The sequence below is a fragment of the Loxodonta africana genome, chromosome 6 (assembly GCF_030014295.1).
Source record: "Loxodonta africana isolate mLoxAfr1 chromosome 6, mLoxAfr1.hap2, whole genome shotgun sequence".
Taxonomy (NCBI): domain Eukaryota; kingdom Metazoa; phylum Chordata; class Mammalia; order Proboscidea; family Elephantidae; genus Loxodonta; species Loxodonta africana.
The window spans coordinates 122,756,192-122,773,583 of record NC_087347.1 but is presented as its reverse complement, the minus strand read 5'-3'; the positions used below and the strand labels follow the sequence as shown (position 1 = coordinate 122,773,583).

The window sequence follows — 17,392 nt, the reverse complement described above, 5'->3', positions numbered from 1 at the left end:
AGAGGGTTTTCTGAAATATCTACACAACTCGCCTTGGACCCTTTAAAATTAAATAAAAGAACGTACAATGAAAGATCAAAAGAATCTTCTGTACAATTGAGTTAGCGCCTCGGCAGTAAAGTTTTCCACCAAACCAAATCCCTACAAAGCAATATTAGTTTCATGGTCACAGTTGCTTTTGGACTTTCCTTGATACGTTTGGCAGCTATCTTGAGAGCATCCAAAGAGCTGCTGGCAGGACCAATCACTCATTTCATAAGTAGGCGCTAAGAGCCGACAGCAGGACGCTTGGCACATTACCATCGCCACCACGAACCCCTCCCAGGCAGGAACCAGGAGAAACGGCTCAGCATAGAGACATTATGGAGCACTCCTCTCTGAATAAGGTTCTACTAATGTGTAAATAACCTGCTTTCTCTAACCATGTCTTTAGCAGACTAAGTGGTTAATCGTTATTGATCAGCTCTGCCCACTGTTCCAATATCAGTCATTATTGAAAATAATCTCAGTACCCTTCACTAAGCATGCATCTGTTTCCATGGGAATGCATTTTAAACCCAGAGAGCTACTCGCCTGTTATTGGTTTCACCGGTGGTGCTGGCGCTGCGGGCCGTGGTTGCCCAATCTGTCACAGTTAATCAAGTCTCATCTCTTAACACTGGCTGCAGTTATCAATGAGGTAAGGATTAATATTCTGGGCGAAGCAGATGATAAATCATTTGTATATAATTAGTGTACAGCAAGGTTACAGCTGACATGAATTTTTATCTTAATTACGAGAGAAATTTGTTCCATTAATTTAATTTAGTTTGCATGAGTGGCTAGACACGTAACAAAGTTAATCTTACACCTGTCATTACAGTATTAAGGCGAGAGCCTGGCGTGGAGGCACGAGCCTTGGATCCTCCTGCGTGCAGATGAGGGTAACGTTGTTCATCCCGGTGTGAGAATAGATGATCGTAGGCAGAAGACGTAAAGCCGACTCTTTTTAAAGTTGTCCCAGAGGATTTACGGGAGCACACTGAAGCGACTCCACGCGTGTTGCTTTGCTCTGGATTCCGGAGTCCCCTTTCAAAATTACTTCTCTCTTTTTTTTTTTTTTTTTGCCTTGTACATCAGGTGGAAGACACTAGACACAAGAAAAGATTTCCTCTCTCGTTTAATGTATACATGTTAACTTCAGAGCTTCTGGCCAAATAAAGCTTTGCCTCCTCAGGACAAGCCACTCTGTTTCATACGTGCAATGGCTTGTCACGAGGCAAAGCTTTTATCTGTATCAAACGCAATGAATTAAGAAACGTATGCTGTTTGGCTTGTCTCTTCTAAGTGCCTCTTGTTTATATTATAACCCAATAGACTAATTCATACAACTCGATCTACTATACAAATGGTAATTATGCAGGCATCCTGAAGGTTTTGCAGTACTGCACAAACCTAAGCTCTGCACTAATTATCCAAGTAATACTAAGTCTGGTCAATCATATTTGATTGATGGATTAGGTGGGGCTGTGTATACAGCCAACTGTGATGTTCTTTATTTTGTTAATGATTAGCTACATGTCTAAGGTTCAAAAAGAAAAGAAAGATTTGCTGACCTGGCTCATTTAAAATGGTTTCTTTACAGACTTATGTTGTGATAACTGTTTTGCCCTGGATGTCTGACCCGGTAGAAGGGAAAATCTTTAAATGAAAGGGGGCAGGAAGTCACACTACAAAATCCCTGTATACAGAATGACCAAGAAAGTGATTCCAGTAACGCTGGAACGAAACTGAAACAGGCATCAAGCAAAAGCCTGTTCCTGAAACAGCAAATCTGTAATACGAGCTTGAGATTTCAAAGGAGTGGGCCTTTGCATTTAGGAAACCCAGACTATGCCTGCAACCGAAACGCTAATTGCACAGTAACTCAGATTAATGTCTTGTGATATTAGTCCACAATTATCACTTGGAGATAGGGTCAAGAAGTGTATAGCTGGTTATTCACAAGAAATGACTGATTTAAAAACAAAGAGCTCTAATGGAATTCAATAGTGCTTTTCAGTCATTCTGCTTGGCATCTCTATTACCTGAGATGATTCACAGTCCATTATGGGAGCTTCCATGCTAATAGAATGTCTATCTTCTGTAATACAGACACATCAGAGCACTAACTGGGAATCTGTCACAATGAATTTCATCTGGATTTCACTTCATCTCTTCATGGACTGTAAAATTTGCTCTTGTACAATGCCTAAATTTACTGTGGGTAATTGAGAGAGATCTATAGATGCGGTGGCCCTCAGTAAAGAGCAGTTTTCCAAAGATCTATTGTAAATTGTGCAGCTTTGCTTCAGCTGGAGAGAGGTTATGGTGAGCTGAATCTTGCCTTTACCAATGAGTTGTTTTGGTGAGTTCAGAAAAGGTGGTGGCGGCGGGGGGGGGGGGGGGAGTGCTTTGGTGATTTCTGCCACGTGGAAAAAGGAAAAGAAGGAAAGAACCTATCTTTCGTGCCAAAGAAAGCTTTGCAAGGGGGACAAAAACAAGTTTGGACACAGACTTCATTACCTTCTCTGGGAAGTATAAATCAGGGCTACGATAGACATAATATTTTCCAAATCCGCCTGCATTTACTTGGCAGAGAAAGAACGTCTCACGTACGCCCCAGCCTTCCAGAAGCTGACATGAGTCTCCCCATTGCTGCAGGTAGAACAAATTCCTTCTCTCATTTGCTAAACCTTCCGTTTCACAGATGGTTAATCCTAACTAAAATATTTGGTATTAAGCTATCTGCATGAATTGTTGATAAAAAAAAAATTAAGATAACATTTGAGCTATTAAATATAATGTGTGCTCATATTTTTTCAATGGATACTTAGGTTACTGCTCATAAAATATACATGCCATCCTTTTTTCCTTCTTCTTCTTCAAACCATTTCCCCTTCTTTATTTTACTTATCCCCATCAAAAGCTAAACAGCATCACTGAGTGCCCTTACCAATCGTAGGGTTGAATATGTGTTAGCCAATTAGAATTGTGATCTATTCTATAGCTTTTTCCTAAGCCAGGAACTGAATAATAGCATCATGCTTCGCTGGCGGCCAAGTGAGCTGAGCCTTTACATTAGGAGAGAATCAGAATGGTATGACTGCGGTTCATTACTGAAATAGGTAACTGATGAACTGAAAAGACAAAGGGCATTGTTAAATGAAATGTCATTATTAGAGGTGCTCATGTTTAACAAATGTACTGTAAGTTAATTCAGTAGTGTTTTCTATAAAGTTCTCCACTGAACGTTCGCTGCTCATTCGGACTGTCTCGGCATACCTAACATCTCCTTAAAAATGTCGTAAGGGAAACAGCGTCAACTGCCAATAAGGGGGAGTGATTAAACCCACGTCAGAATCATCTTCTGAGCTCGGGTATTTGCATCACATTCACTGCAGGCCCTGCGCTGGTGCCTTTGTGTTTGCGATCCTAGACTTAGAAGCAATAGGCCAGGATGTTAAGAATGCTTGGGGGCGGGGGCCGAAGGAGAATAAGCACAATCATTTGCGGCAGGCTTGAGAAAAATGTTTTCAGCTTAAAGCGGGGGGAAAAAAGCAACGCAACCCCTTTGGCATCTGTGCAAAACTGTTTGCTTGGCTCCGGAGGTGATAAAAATAATTTATGAAGCTCTACATTTTTAGCACGAGGAAATGACCTCAGCTTTTGGCAATCAGATGCAGAGAGTGAAGCCTCTCTCTGCTACTTTTATGGATTTCCTTGAGCTACATATTCTGTGACCTGTATTCCAGATTTATTGGCAGATACATAAGCCACATTAAGTAATATAAAACGCAGCGAATGCATCAAACGACTGTCAGCAGGGACTTACTGACGGCGGGCGAGAGGCTGCTTCATCGGAGAAGTCACTCCGCGTCTGATACCTGTTTATGCATTTGTCTAACCAGGCTCAGAATTTTTGTTTTAAATAAAGACGTTATTTCAAAACAAAAGAGTCTCCTGCTGAACATATAATATATTGGGTGGCAAGAAGGGAGTGCATGACCAACTTTAATATCTCATCAAATCTTCGGGGTCTGGACTGTGAACCCTCCTCGCTTCCAGACTGGGGTGGGGAGAAGCATGACTTGGCAGTAGGAGCACGGGGAAACCCCAGCGTGTTATATATACTGTGTTTGATTCTAAGCAAGACAATAGAGGAGCATTTCGATAAGGGAGATGCAGACCGACCAGTAATGTCTTTGGTAAATACTGCCCTAAAACAGAGAGGAAAAGAACAGAGAGGTCATGTATATTGAACAGTACCATACATGAAGTATGTAAAATAGAGCTGGAAGAATTTTTGTAAAAACCTGTGCCCCCATCCCTGGTGCCATAAAAGGCAGGGCACGTGTGGGAACAGGACCAGCCTGGCAATGGGAAGAGCAGCTGTGTGACCTTGGGCAACTCACACCCCCTCTCTAGGGTGAGGTGGGATCCCCGGGGTCCCTCCCAACTCAAAAATGCCTTGATTCTTTAAACAGTGATTGATGTGAGAGAAGTGAGATCACAGAATTAAGGGGACACCTTGACCAATGCTGAACTACTGGGGGAAGACTCAGGCCCTGGCATAAACCCAAGCAGAAAAATGCTGGATATATGGTTTCCTGGGGAACTGCTAATTCTCCATTCTTTGGCCTCTTACATTTTACTGTTAACTCTTCCCTTTTCCAGCTAGCCTTGTGAGGCTTAGAAAAAAGTACCACACCTCCAAAACACCTTTTGAGTGAACTCCGTCCTACAATGGCCTGTCCATTCTCTGAAAATTGACAACTCCTGGTCTGCACCACTTAATACTGCCCATACCAACAGTTAAGCAGAGTAAGCCTTGGCTCTGCCAGTACTAGCTGTGTGGCTTTGGGAGGTCTCCTAACCCCTCTGAGTCTCACTTTTCTCTCCTGTAAAATAGGGGCGATAAGAATGGTATTTACTTAATGGATTCTAAAAACCAGTTGCTGTCGAGTCGATTCCGACTCACAGCAACCCTATAGGACAGAGTGGAAGTGACCCCATAGAGTTTCCAAGGAGGGCCTGGTAGACTTGAACTGTTGACTTTCTGGTTAGCGGCCATAGCAATTAACCACTAGGCCACCAGGGTTTCCATTTACTGGATTAGTGATGATTAAATGAGAAAAAATTTGTAAAGCAGTTAGCCCAAAGCCTAACACAAAGTAAAATTCTCAATATCTGTTATTATTATTATTGACATATTATTTCTGTTTCATGCATACCAGTTTTATCTTTTCTTAGCAAAACTGCAAGTTCATTAGAGTTCATTAGAGGCAGAGTCATGGCAGCACCTCCTGTTTGTTCCCTACAGACTTGCGCTCAATTATGTTTTCAGAAAATAGGTCCTGATGGGTAAAGTCCTACTGCAGTGGAGAAAGGAGGATGGAGCATAATAGTAATAGAATAAAAATATCTCTGCTCCTGTTGCATGGAGAGCAGCTCTAATAATGACTACTATAATTAAACACCCACCTCATGCCAGACACTTCGATTAAGCTACTTCTAATCAGCATCCTGTAATATATGTATTATTACCCCTACCTGGCAAAACCTAAGGATTTGCTTCCCTGTAGCAAAAATTGAAGTTCAGAGAAGGCAAGAGACATGCCCAAGGTCATGGGATTCAAACCCACATCTGTCAGCCACCAACATCCATTTCTGTTACGCAGCCCTTCTGCCTTCCCTCACCCAGCACTGTGCAATCAGGTGCTCTGCCTCTGAACATGCTATATAGCTCTCCCCAGCTAGTGAGGGCTGGGAAGAGGTTGGAGACGAGGTAGCCATAGGAAGCTTCAGTGCTGAGTCACAGAGAGCAGGACAGATTGAAGGCAGTGGCAAAAGCTAAAAGTTGAGATTCAGTCTTCAAAAATATGCAGTATGAAAAGCAATGCAGATCACAGTCATTTTTGGGTTTACATCATAGAAATTATCATTACCAGGGTTCTCTTTGAACCCCAATGATGGTGGCCTAAGGACAAAAGGAGCTAAATAATTAATACATTAATTACAGATATTAAGTAACAATAACATGATGCCTTTTACTTAGAAATTACAGTGGTGCCTACACTTACAAAGCTCTCATATCTCCTGAGAATGTTCATCAGCACTGAGTTAGGGCCAATAGGATGGGATATTCACCTTGTAAAGTTAGGACATGGCCCGAGAAGAAAGACGGAGTTAGGAGAGGCAGCCAGGACCAGCCATAGGATCCCACTTCAAAGTGCCAGCACAGGTTGTGGCTTGGACTCGGGCCAGCAGAGAACATGTGGTCCACGCAGGCATGTTGGTGGCAATATTGTCAGGAAGAACGCGGTTATCCTACATGTCTTTGTGGGGTTCGATACCCAGCCAATGCACTTCAAACATGGCCACCACCTGTCAGTGGAGACTTGTGTGTTGCTGTGATGCTGAGCAGCTTTCAGACTAAGAGAGACTACGAGGAAAGACCTGGTGACCTACTGCCCAAACTCAGCCAGTAAAACCCTATGGATCACTGTGACCCTGTCCCCATCAATCACGCGGATAGCGTTGGATCACCGTGACCCTGTCCCCATCAATCACGCGGATAGCGTTGGATCACCGTGATCCTGTCCCCATCAATCACGCGGATAGCGTTGGATCACCGTGATCCTGTCCCCATCAATCACGCGGATAGCGTTGGATCACCGTGACCCTGTCCCCCATCAATCACGCGGATAGCGTTGGATCACCGTGACCCTGTCCCCATCAATCACGTGGATAGCGTTGGATCACCGTGACCCTGTCCCCATCAATCACGTGGATAGCGTTGGATCACCGTGACCCTGTCCCCATCAATCACGCGGATAGCGTTGGATCACCGTGATCCTGTCCCCATCAATCACGTGGATAGCATTGGATCACCGTGACCCTGTCCCCCATCAATCACGGGGATAGCGTTGGATCACCGTGACCCTGTCCCCACCAATCACGTGGATAGCGTTGGATTACCGTGACCCTGTCCCCATCAATCACGCAGATAGCATTGGATCACCGTGACCCTGTCACCATCAATCACGCGGATAGCGTTGGATCACCGTGATCCTGTCCCCATCAATCACGCGGATAGCGTTGGACCAAGAAGCGTTCTGTTCCATCGTGCATGGGGCTGCTGTGAGTTGGGGGCCAATTCCATAGCAGCTAACCAAACAGCATGAGACAGAGAGCCCAGGAACGCATTTGCTGTGAGTGCCCAAGTGGTTCACGGCAGAAGAGTCCAGAGCTCAGCTAGTCAGTTTAATAAGAGAGTAGAGGCAAGATCCATTTCTAACAATTCAAACCCAAAATTAGACATTCACCTGAAAAATTCAGGTAACCAATACAAAAATGAGGAGGGTTTTGTTTATTTAAATTATGAAGATAATTGCCTCAATTCACCAATTCCCCTCGCCAGGGCAGACTTGGCTGGAGTGTATCAGAACCCAAGGTGATTCATCTAATAAGTAAACTGCATTAGCTCTGCTTCTAACAGAGAGGCAAGATCCAACCAAACCAAACCCACTGCCGTCGAGTCGATTCTGGCTCCCAGTGACCCAGAGGACAGAGTACAACTGCCCCATAGGGCTTCCAAGACTGTAAACCTTTATGGAAGCAGGCTTTCACATCTTTTTCCCATGGAGCAGCTGGTGGGTTTGAACCCCTGACCTTTTGGTTGCCAGCCAATGCTTAACCACTCTGCTACCAGGGCTCCTCAAAAGGCAAGGTAAAGGTCTTGAAATATCTTTCGTGGCTTCCTTCCAGAGCTAGGGATTTCATTAAATCGTGACGGCATGAGGCAGTTCAAAGAGACTTGAAATATGGAATGAGAAGGAGGAGGAGAAGTTGGGAATTATACGCTTGCTTTTCAGTTTTGTTTTTATATATGAGAATCAGGCACTAGAGACAGAGGCTTAAGGGGAAGGCTTTATCTTCTGGTCCAGGGTTTTGTCTCGGTTTGTTCAATGGTTGACATCTTTCTAGAAAGTTCCCCCACACAAGGAGGCGTTCATGTTTACCCTCATGCACATAATTTCAAATAAGTATGACAAAGAATCCTTTAAGAAAATACACATACGTGATTTTATATTCCATGGCTGGAATGAAACTTGATGGAACGAATGTGTGATGGTGCCTGTTTAACAAACCAAAAAAAATGTGAAACAAAAATAAAAATCATCCCCCCAAACAGGTACTACAATATTTCCCTAACAACAGAATAATAACTTACTTTGCCTCCATCTGTTTTTGAAAACCACTTTATGATTACAAGCTTGTAAGCTACTGTAATTATTACTATAAATAATTAATCATTTCCTTTACAATCACTTATTAATTAGCTGTCATAACACGGCTGTAAGCTAGGTGGAAAACAAGGATTCAATATTCGGTTATTAACACCTAATTAAAATATTCATTGTTTTCCATACATTGTTTATAGCCTTGCTCCCTCCTACTTTATGACAGAATTCCTCTCACGAACGTTGTACTCCATTTGCTTAGCTATATTGCCATCTGTTGGTGGGAAGTGGAAAGTGTCTTTTGCCCCCCCTGCTTTTTCACCTAAACAATGGCTTGATTTTTACCTCTCAGCTTTCATTTTGGATTGAAAAAGTTTGAACCTTTCTGCTCTCCTCCTGATAAATTTTTCTTAACTTTATTGGCCCAGCTACTGTTTATATAAAGTATTCTGTTAATTAATTTTAACGTATCACCTAAGGGGAAAATTAAGCCCATTGATGAAACCGTATCAAACTACCGCAACCTAGGAAAAGAATAAAAAACCCATTGCCGTCGAGTCAATTCCAACTCATAATGACCCTAGAGGACAGAGTAGAACTGCCCTATAGGGTTTCAAAGGAGTGGCTGGTAGATTTGAACTGCCCATGTTTGGTTAGCAGCCGTAGCTCTTAACCACTGTGCCACCAGGGCTCCAGGAAAAGAATAGGGGATAGAATTAGCTGACTAATTTGGTTTATGTAAATCCATCATTAAGGGGGATTAAGATCAAGTGATCCTGAAGATTTTCTTGATCCTAACTCATCTTTACAATAAAAGCGCACATTTGTTGAGTGATGACTAAGCACCAACCACTGTTCATTCTTGCAACAAACGAATGAGGAAGTCACTGTTATTGGACCTGATCTACAAATGAGGAAACTGAGATGCTGAGAGACCTAATAATTTGCTGAAGCAGAGGTGGCTACATAATTTGTGTGACCCAGTAAAAAATGAAAATGCAGGGCTCCTTGTTCAAAGAGCAGGAAAAAAAAAAGCATAATGACATATCCTGAAATATAAAGTTTTTTCTTTCTTCTACAGTCTATCAACTTATTATGGTGTTTTTATTTGCTGTTTAATGTTGTTCTAAGCAAATAAAAGTGTGGATCATAACAAACTATGGATAACACTGCGAAGAATGGGAATTCCAGAACACTTAATTGTGCTCATGAGGAACCTTTACGTGGATCAAGAGGCAGTTGTTTGGACAGAACAAGGGGATACTGATTGGTTTAAAGTCAGGAAAGGTGTGCGTCAGGGTTGTGTTCTTTCACCAGACCTATTTAATCTGTATGCTGAACAAATAATACGAGAAGCTGGAGAATGGGGCATCAGGATTGGAGTAAGACTCATTAACAACCTGCCTTATGCAGATGACACAACCTTGCTTTCTGAAAGTGAAGAGGACTTGAAGCACTTACTATTGAAGATCAAAGATCATAGCCTTCAGTATGGATTACACCTCAACATAAAGAAAACAAAAATCCTCACAACTGGCCCAATAAGCAACATCATGATAAACGGAGAAAAGATTAAAGTTGTCAAGGATTTCATTTTACTTGGATCCACAATCAACGGCCGTGGAAGCAGCAGTCAAGAAATCAAAAGACGCATTGCATTGGGCAAATCTGCTGCAAAGGACCTCTTCAAAGTGTTGAAGAGCAAAGATGTCACCCTGAGGACTAAGGTGTGTCTGACCCAAGCCATGGTATTTTCAATCGCATCATATGCATGTGAAAGGTGGACAATGAATAAGGAAGACCAAAGAAGAGTTCACGCCTTTGAATTGTGGTGCTGGCGAAAAACATTGAATATACCACAGACTGCCAAAAGAACGAACAAATCTGTCTTGGAGGAAGTGCGGCCAGAATGCTCCTTAGAGGCAAGGATGGTGAGACTGTGTCTTACATACTTTGGACATGTTGTCAGGAGGGATGAGTCCCTGGAGAAGGACATCATGCTCGGCAAAGTACAGGGTCAGTGGAAAAGAGGAAGACCCTCAATGAGGTGGATTGACATGGTGGCTGCAACAATGAGCTCAAGCATAACAACGATTGTGAGGATGGCGCAGGACCAGGCAGTGTTTCGTTCTGTTGTGTATAGGGTAGCTATGAGTCGGAACCGACTCAACGGCACCTAACAACGACAACAACAAACAAAATTTAAATTACTAGCATGAATTTTACATTCATCTTTATATCGTGCAATGCCAGTTTGAAATGCATGTATTTGTTGTTGTTAGTTGTCATTTATTCACCTCTGACCTAGGATGACCTTATGTGTAACAGAACAAAATGCTGCCCGGTCCTGTGCCATTTTCATAATCCTTGGTATGTTTGAGCTCATTGTTGAGGGTTTCTCGCTTATCTGCTAACCAAAAGGCCATCGGTTTGAACCCACCAGCTGCTCCACAGGAGGAAAGTGTGGCAGTCTGCTTCCATAAAGATTTATAGCCTTGGAAACCCTGTGGGGTAGTTCTCCTCTGTCCTCTTATGAGTCAGAATCGACTACACAGCAATGGTTATAACGGTGCTACTTTACCAGACATGATGTCTTTTCCTTGCTATTGGTCTTTCCTGATGATGCATCCAAAGTGAAGTGAGCTAAAGTCACACTATCCTTGAATCTAAGGAGCATTCTAGGTGTATTTCCTCTAAGCCTGATTTGTTCATTCTTCTAGTGGTCCACAGTATATTCACTATTCTTCACCAACACTACAATTTGGATGTATCAATTCTTCTCTCTTCCTTTTTCACATAGGAGCATTTAACTGGTAGGCAGAATAACCAAAATTGCATGATTCGTTGCTTTGTAGCTCACATGAGCATGTGTATTTTGGTTCTCCAAAAAGTAGAAACAATGCACAAAACTAACTCAACTATTTTTATCACTTGATATCTGTACATCCTACCAACTCCCTCTACCTTTGGCTTACTGGTAGGTCAGGAAGGGCTGAAAGGAGAAGGAACTGTGGGTTCCCCTATCTTTCCCTTCCCTCCTTTGTCATCATTTTCAGCAGACATCGTTGGCTAATACAGGGAAACAACATGAGAAAGTATATGATAGAGTCCTTGGTCAGTCGTGTTTCTTACACTACCATTGCCTTCATTTTACATTTGAAGCAAGCTCTGGTTGGAACGGAAAATCAGTTGTAAATGTAACATGCTTACCTTGTACTTGCTTTGAGTCTCGCTAAACCTCCATGCCTTCTGGGTCCACTGGAATTCTGTGCTCCTGGGGAGTCACTAACTCTGTAAGTGAATAGGACACACATACTGTGATTATCTTTCTCTGCTCACAGGTGTGCTCCAGTGTACCAATGGACTTCATTTACAAAACGTAAGCCTCAAGATAAAATCATTAAGAATTTCAAGATAGCAACAGCAGAGCATTAAACCAAGCACAAGGCCCTGTGAGTACAGGGCCCTGTGAGGCTGCACAGTTCGCATTCTCACAAGGCAGGCCCTGTGAGGATGGACATATGACAAATTTGAACCCAAGTGATCTGAATTCAGACTGTGCTGTCACCATGCTCTACTGCTTTTCAGACTGTGTCCAGAGGCACCATCAAAGGGTTCTGTTTTATATGTCCATTTTTCATAGAGTTGGGCTAAAGATTATGGTAGCTGGGTGTGTTAGTCATCTAGTGCTGCCATAACAGAAATACCACAAGTGGATGGCTTTAACAAAGAGAAATTTATCTCCTCATGGTAAAGTAGGCTAGAAGTCCAAATTCAAGATGTCAGCTCCAGGGGAAGGCTTTCTCTCTCTGTCGGCTCTGGAGGAAGGTCCTTGTCCTCAATCTTCCCCTGGTCGAGGAGCCTCTCAGGCACAGGGACCCAAGGTCCAAAGGACATGTTCTGCTCCTGATGCTGCTTTCTTGGTGGCATGAGGTCCCCCACTCTGCTTGCTTCCCTTTCCTTTTATCTCTTGACATATAAAAGGTGGCAGGTCACACCCCAGGGAAACTCCCTTTACCTTGGATCAGGGAGGTGACCTGAGTAAGGGTGGTCTTACAATCCCACCCTAATCCTCTCAACATAAAATTACAATCACAAAATGAGGACAACCACACAATACTGGGAATCATGGCCTAACCAAGTTGATACACATATTTTGGGGGGAGGGGGGGACATAATTCAATCCATGACACTGGGATGCCTTAGAAGTCCAAGCCCCTCATTTTACATATTTGAGACAAGAACCCTAAAGAGTCAGATGGCAGCCCTGGTATCCTGAATCCAGATCTCCTCAATCCAAATTCTCAGAGCTGAGCACAATATTTCCTTCCCTCTCCAGCCCTTACCCAACTCACCCTTCCTTTGGTGATTGTCGTGGTTTGAATTTTGTCCCCCCAAAATATCTGTCAACTTGGCTAGGTCATGATTCCCTTGTATGATCGTATGATTGTCTACCTTTGTCATCTGATGTGATTTCCCTATATGTTGTAAATCCTATCACTGTGAGGTAATAAGATGGATTAGTGGCAGTTATATTGATGAGGTCTACAAGATTAGATAGTGTCTTAAGCCAATCTCTTTTGAAATATAAAAGAGAGAAGTGAGGAGAGAGACATGGGAACCTCATACCACCAAGAAGGCAGTGCCAGGAGCGGAGCGTGTCCTTTGGATCTCAGGTTCCTGTGCTGAGATGCTCCCAGACCAAGGGAAGACTGATGACAAGGACCTTCCTCCAGAGCAGTCAGAGAGAGGAAGCCTGCCCCTGGAGCCAGTGCCCTGAATTCAGACTTCTAGCCCACTGAACTATGAGAGAATAAACTTCTCTTTGTTAAAGCCATCCACTTGTGGTATTTCTGTTATAGCAGCACTAGATGACTAAGACAGTGATGCACTTCTTTCCTACTCCATAGTAATCCTGTTCATTCCCTGTGGTTCTGGTGAGGTGGAGTCCCTCCCCCCGCACCCCACCATGTCCATGATCGGTTGTGGGTTGGACCCTTGTGATTCCTAGAGTTTTCATTGGCTTATTTTCAGAAGGAGATTCCAGGCTTTTCTTCCTAATCTATCTTAGTCTGGTCAGCATTATAGCAACACACAAGGCTTCACTAAAAGACAAGTGATGGTTACACAGGAAGTGCATTGGCCGGGAATTGAACCCAGGCCTCCTTCATGAAAGACAAGCATTCTACCACAGGTAGATAGATAGATAGATAGATGGATAGATAGATGACAGATAGATAGATAGATAGATAGATAGATAGATAGATAGATAGATAGATAGATAGATAGATAGATAGATAGGCAGGCAGATAGGCAGGCAGGCAGATAGGTAGGCAGGCAGATAGGCAGGCAGGCAGATAGGCAGGCAGGTAGATAGGCAGGTAGACAGACAGATAGATAGACAGATAGACAGATAGATAGATTTGTTTTAACATCTCAGGTCCCGAGTCATCATGCACAAAAAGAGAAGATTGTGTTAGTTTATAAAAAGGATTAACACCAACCCCCAAAACATTTAAAAAATTTAATTTTCAACACAAATTCTGGGCTCCGACCCTATTACCCTACGTCAGGCACTGTGCTAGGACCACGGACATGCCAGTCACCCAGACAGACACAGTCTCTGTGGCTTCATCGAGTTTACATTCTAGAGAGATTGACAGTCCCAAGTATTCAGAATAGATAAATTGTGGTGTATTCATAAAACGGAATTCTACAGCAATTTAAAAAATACCGATATACACACAACAATGCAGATAGATCGCACAGCTATAAGGGTGAACAAAAAGACACCAAACATGGAATACTAGGCAGCCATAAAAAATAATAATTAGTCTTTGAAACATAGCATGGATGAATTTGGAGGACATTATGCTGAATGAAAAAACCCAGTAACAAAAGACAAATATTGTATGATTGTACTTTTGTAAGAAGACAAAAATATATACATACACATACACATACACACAGAGACCAGCATTCATTGGTGGTTACCAGGGATGGGTGGCGGGCAGAAGGTGAAGCACTCTCAAGATAGTAGACACTTGTTATTTTTGGTGATAGGAAAGGTAGCTTCAATGTTTACCAAGGTAAATGTCACTAAAGAGTGCACAACAGAAAAGGATGTTTTTGGTAAAGGATAGGACAAAAATAATTTCACAATAACACCAACAACAACCAAAAAATATGTGTAGTTACACAAATATGTATATAGGCATGTAACTGTGTGGGTGTGAATACGTGTGCACAGATAGGTGTATCTATAGGCATGTGTACATACAGGTGTGTGTGTACATGCATGTATATCCATGTATATAATAAACCTCTTAGGCAACACAGTTATGGATACTTCTTAGACATAAACAAACACCTCCCAAGATTGGTTTTCTGAGTTTGAAGGCTTAGGACCATAATTTCATGGGACAACTCAGTCAATTAGCATAATATAGTTCATAAAGTGTATGTTCCATATCCCAATGTGATGAGTAGTATCTGGGGCCTTAACAGTTTGCAGGCAGCCATCTAAGATACATCTATTGATCTCTACTTGTCCAGAGCAAAAGATAAACAAGGAAACCGAAGACTCAGAGAAGAAATAAGTCTACAGGAGATGAGAAGAGCTAGATGGTGCCCAGCTACCACTACCGACTGTTCTGACCACAGCCACCATAGATGGATCCTGATAAAACAGGGGAAAAATGTGGAACAGAGCTCAAATTCTTAAAAAGTCCAGGCTTACTAGACTTGTTGAGATTAGAGGACCCCCGAGACTACCACCCTGAGATATTCTTTAAACCGTAAACTAGAATTATCCCTTGGGGTCACCTTTTAGCTAAATAACAGATCGGCTCATAAAGCAAGGAATATCATCCGTGAGTAATGAGCTCCTTTAAAAAATCATCTATATGAGACCAAATGGTCAAAAACTACTCTAAAGCAAAGATGACAAGGTAAGAGGGCAGAAAAACTAGAGTAGTGGAAATGGTACAGCCAGAACAGAATAGATGAGAATGATGACATATTGTGGAAAACGTAACCAATATCACTGAATAATTTGTGTAGAAATTGTTAAATGGAAACTTAATTTGCTGTATAAACCTTCACCTTAACCATAATAAAATATTACTAAGAAAGTAAAAGAAGAAGCCAAATGCAGAAGAAGATATACCGTATGTATAAGAAGTTCAAGAACAGGAAAACTGACCTATGGTGATAAAAGTTAAAAGAAAGAATCATTTGGGGGTGGGAGCAGTATAGACTGGGAGCCTTCTGGGATGCTAGATATATTCTATAGCTTATTTCACGTGGTCCCTCAGGTTTATATGCATGTAAAAATTCGAGATTAGGCACAGCACTGGGTGTATGTTATACCTCAATATGGCTCCCAGATGGCATAAAAGTCAAGCACTTGGCTACTAACCAAAAGGTTGGCAATTTGAATCCACCTAGAGGTACCTCGGAATAAAGGCCTGGTGATCAGCTTCCAAAAGACTGCAGCAAACCTCCACTGACTTCTCATATTATTTGGAAGAAACTTTATTGTTTTTAACTCCTTTCAGAATTACCATAACGCTCAGTGGACTCAGATCCCTATCCTAAGCCTTGCATTTTATTGAAAACCCTATGGAGCACAGTTCTATTCTGAAACACATGGGGTCACTGTGAATCGGAATCAACTTGATGGCAATTGGTTTGGTTTGGGTTTTTGGTTATACTTCAGTACAATGTTAACAAATATTCCTCCATATAATTAATCATTTGCAGTAAGTGCTACCAAGAAAAACTACAGTGCTCCATAAGAAGACTTGATCTCATCTGGGGGTCCAGGAAGGCTTCCCCAAGGAAGTCAGAAGAATAAATGGCAAAGAAAGTTTCACATGGAGACTAGCCTACAGGAGGTGCTGAGGTGAGAAAGTGCTTGACATCTAGAAGATTTGAAAGAATGTCAGAAAGACTAAAGACAGTGAGCAACAAGAGGGAGTGGTGTCAGATAAACATGACGGAGCGGGCTTGGGCCAGAGCAGGCAGCCACTTGTTGTCCATGGTAAGGATGTTGCACTCAGCTCTCGGACCTAAGGAGGGGCTTTCAAGCAGGAGACACATCACTGATTACTTTAAAAACAGTGTATGCTCAGTCCAGGTACTTTTTCTCCTGGCTGAGCTAACATCCTATGGTCTCTATAGCAATACTTTTTTCTTCTACTTTGTACTTAGGGGATCCATTGATTTAATATATATCATAATTTCGCCCCTCACTTTTCCTGCCTATTCTGTACAAGACAACAGTGTCCACTGAGTCAGTCTCTGGCATACTCACACCATTATACAGTTAAATCTTATTCAGATCCAACTTCTGGGGGTGGAGAACCCCTAAACGTACAGACCATTTTGCATAAGTAGCCGACATGGCCATCTAGTGTACTATTGCACAGACGGGCTTCCATGGGAATGTTAGTGCTCTGTGAGGCACAAACTGATGTCTGTAGTGAAATTTCTTGAGAAATACTTGGTCAAACAAAGCTCAAAAATTTCTCTATTGTAAGACTTCTCAGGACCTTTTCTATGTTCATGTGCTTTACGGTTCTCTAAGAGGCAGAAACCATCCACAGCATTTCCAAACTTACTACAACCAGGGAGCTCTTTTGTGGGCTGAATACTATTAGTAAGTCAAGATATTATTCCATAGAACACGCTTTAGAAAACCATGATCTGGAGTCTGACGACACATCGCTTAAGTATTTTTTACTATTACTATGACATTAAGGAGCCCTGGTAGTGTAGTGGTTAAGAGCTCAGCTGCTAACCAAAAGGTCAGCAGTTCAAATCCACCAGCCACTCCTCGGAAACCCTGTGGGGCAGTTCTACTCTATCCTATAGTGTAGCTATGAGTTGGAAACGACTCTAGGGTACCTAACAACAACCCAACAATGGCATTAAAACGAGCAATCATCTCCTTTATCTTAATTCATTTTTAGAATAAAGTATAGATGACAGAGAGCTGAGGCTGTTGCCTTATATCCGCCTTTTGCGAAGTTTTATTTTCTGCCTTCACTATTATCTGCTCACCCTCTGCATTTGTTCCTCAGGAGCTCATTCATCTTCATTGGCAATAGATTATTCTCTTCTCT

General features: G+C 42.3%; 1 long non-coding RNA gene across 1 annotated transcript in view; it reads right to left on the bottom strand.

Annotated features, from left to right (window-relative positions):
* The window catches only part of LOC104846501 (uncharacterized), a 55,785-nt gene that overhangs the window by 16,500 nt on the left and 21,893 nt on the right, over window positions 1-17,392 (bottom strand). The window contains exons 3-4 of the long non-coding RNA XR_002787391.2: window positions 11,475-11,555; window positions 8,102-8,158 (exon numbers count right to left, since the gene is read on the bottom strand). This is a non-coding gene — a long non-coding RNA (uncharacterized LOC104846501). The remainder of the gene's footprint in view (window positions 1-8,101; window positions 8,159-11,474; window positions 11,556-17,392) is intronic.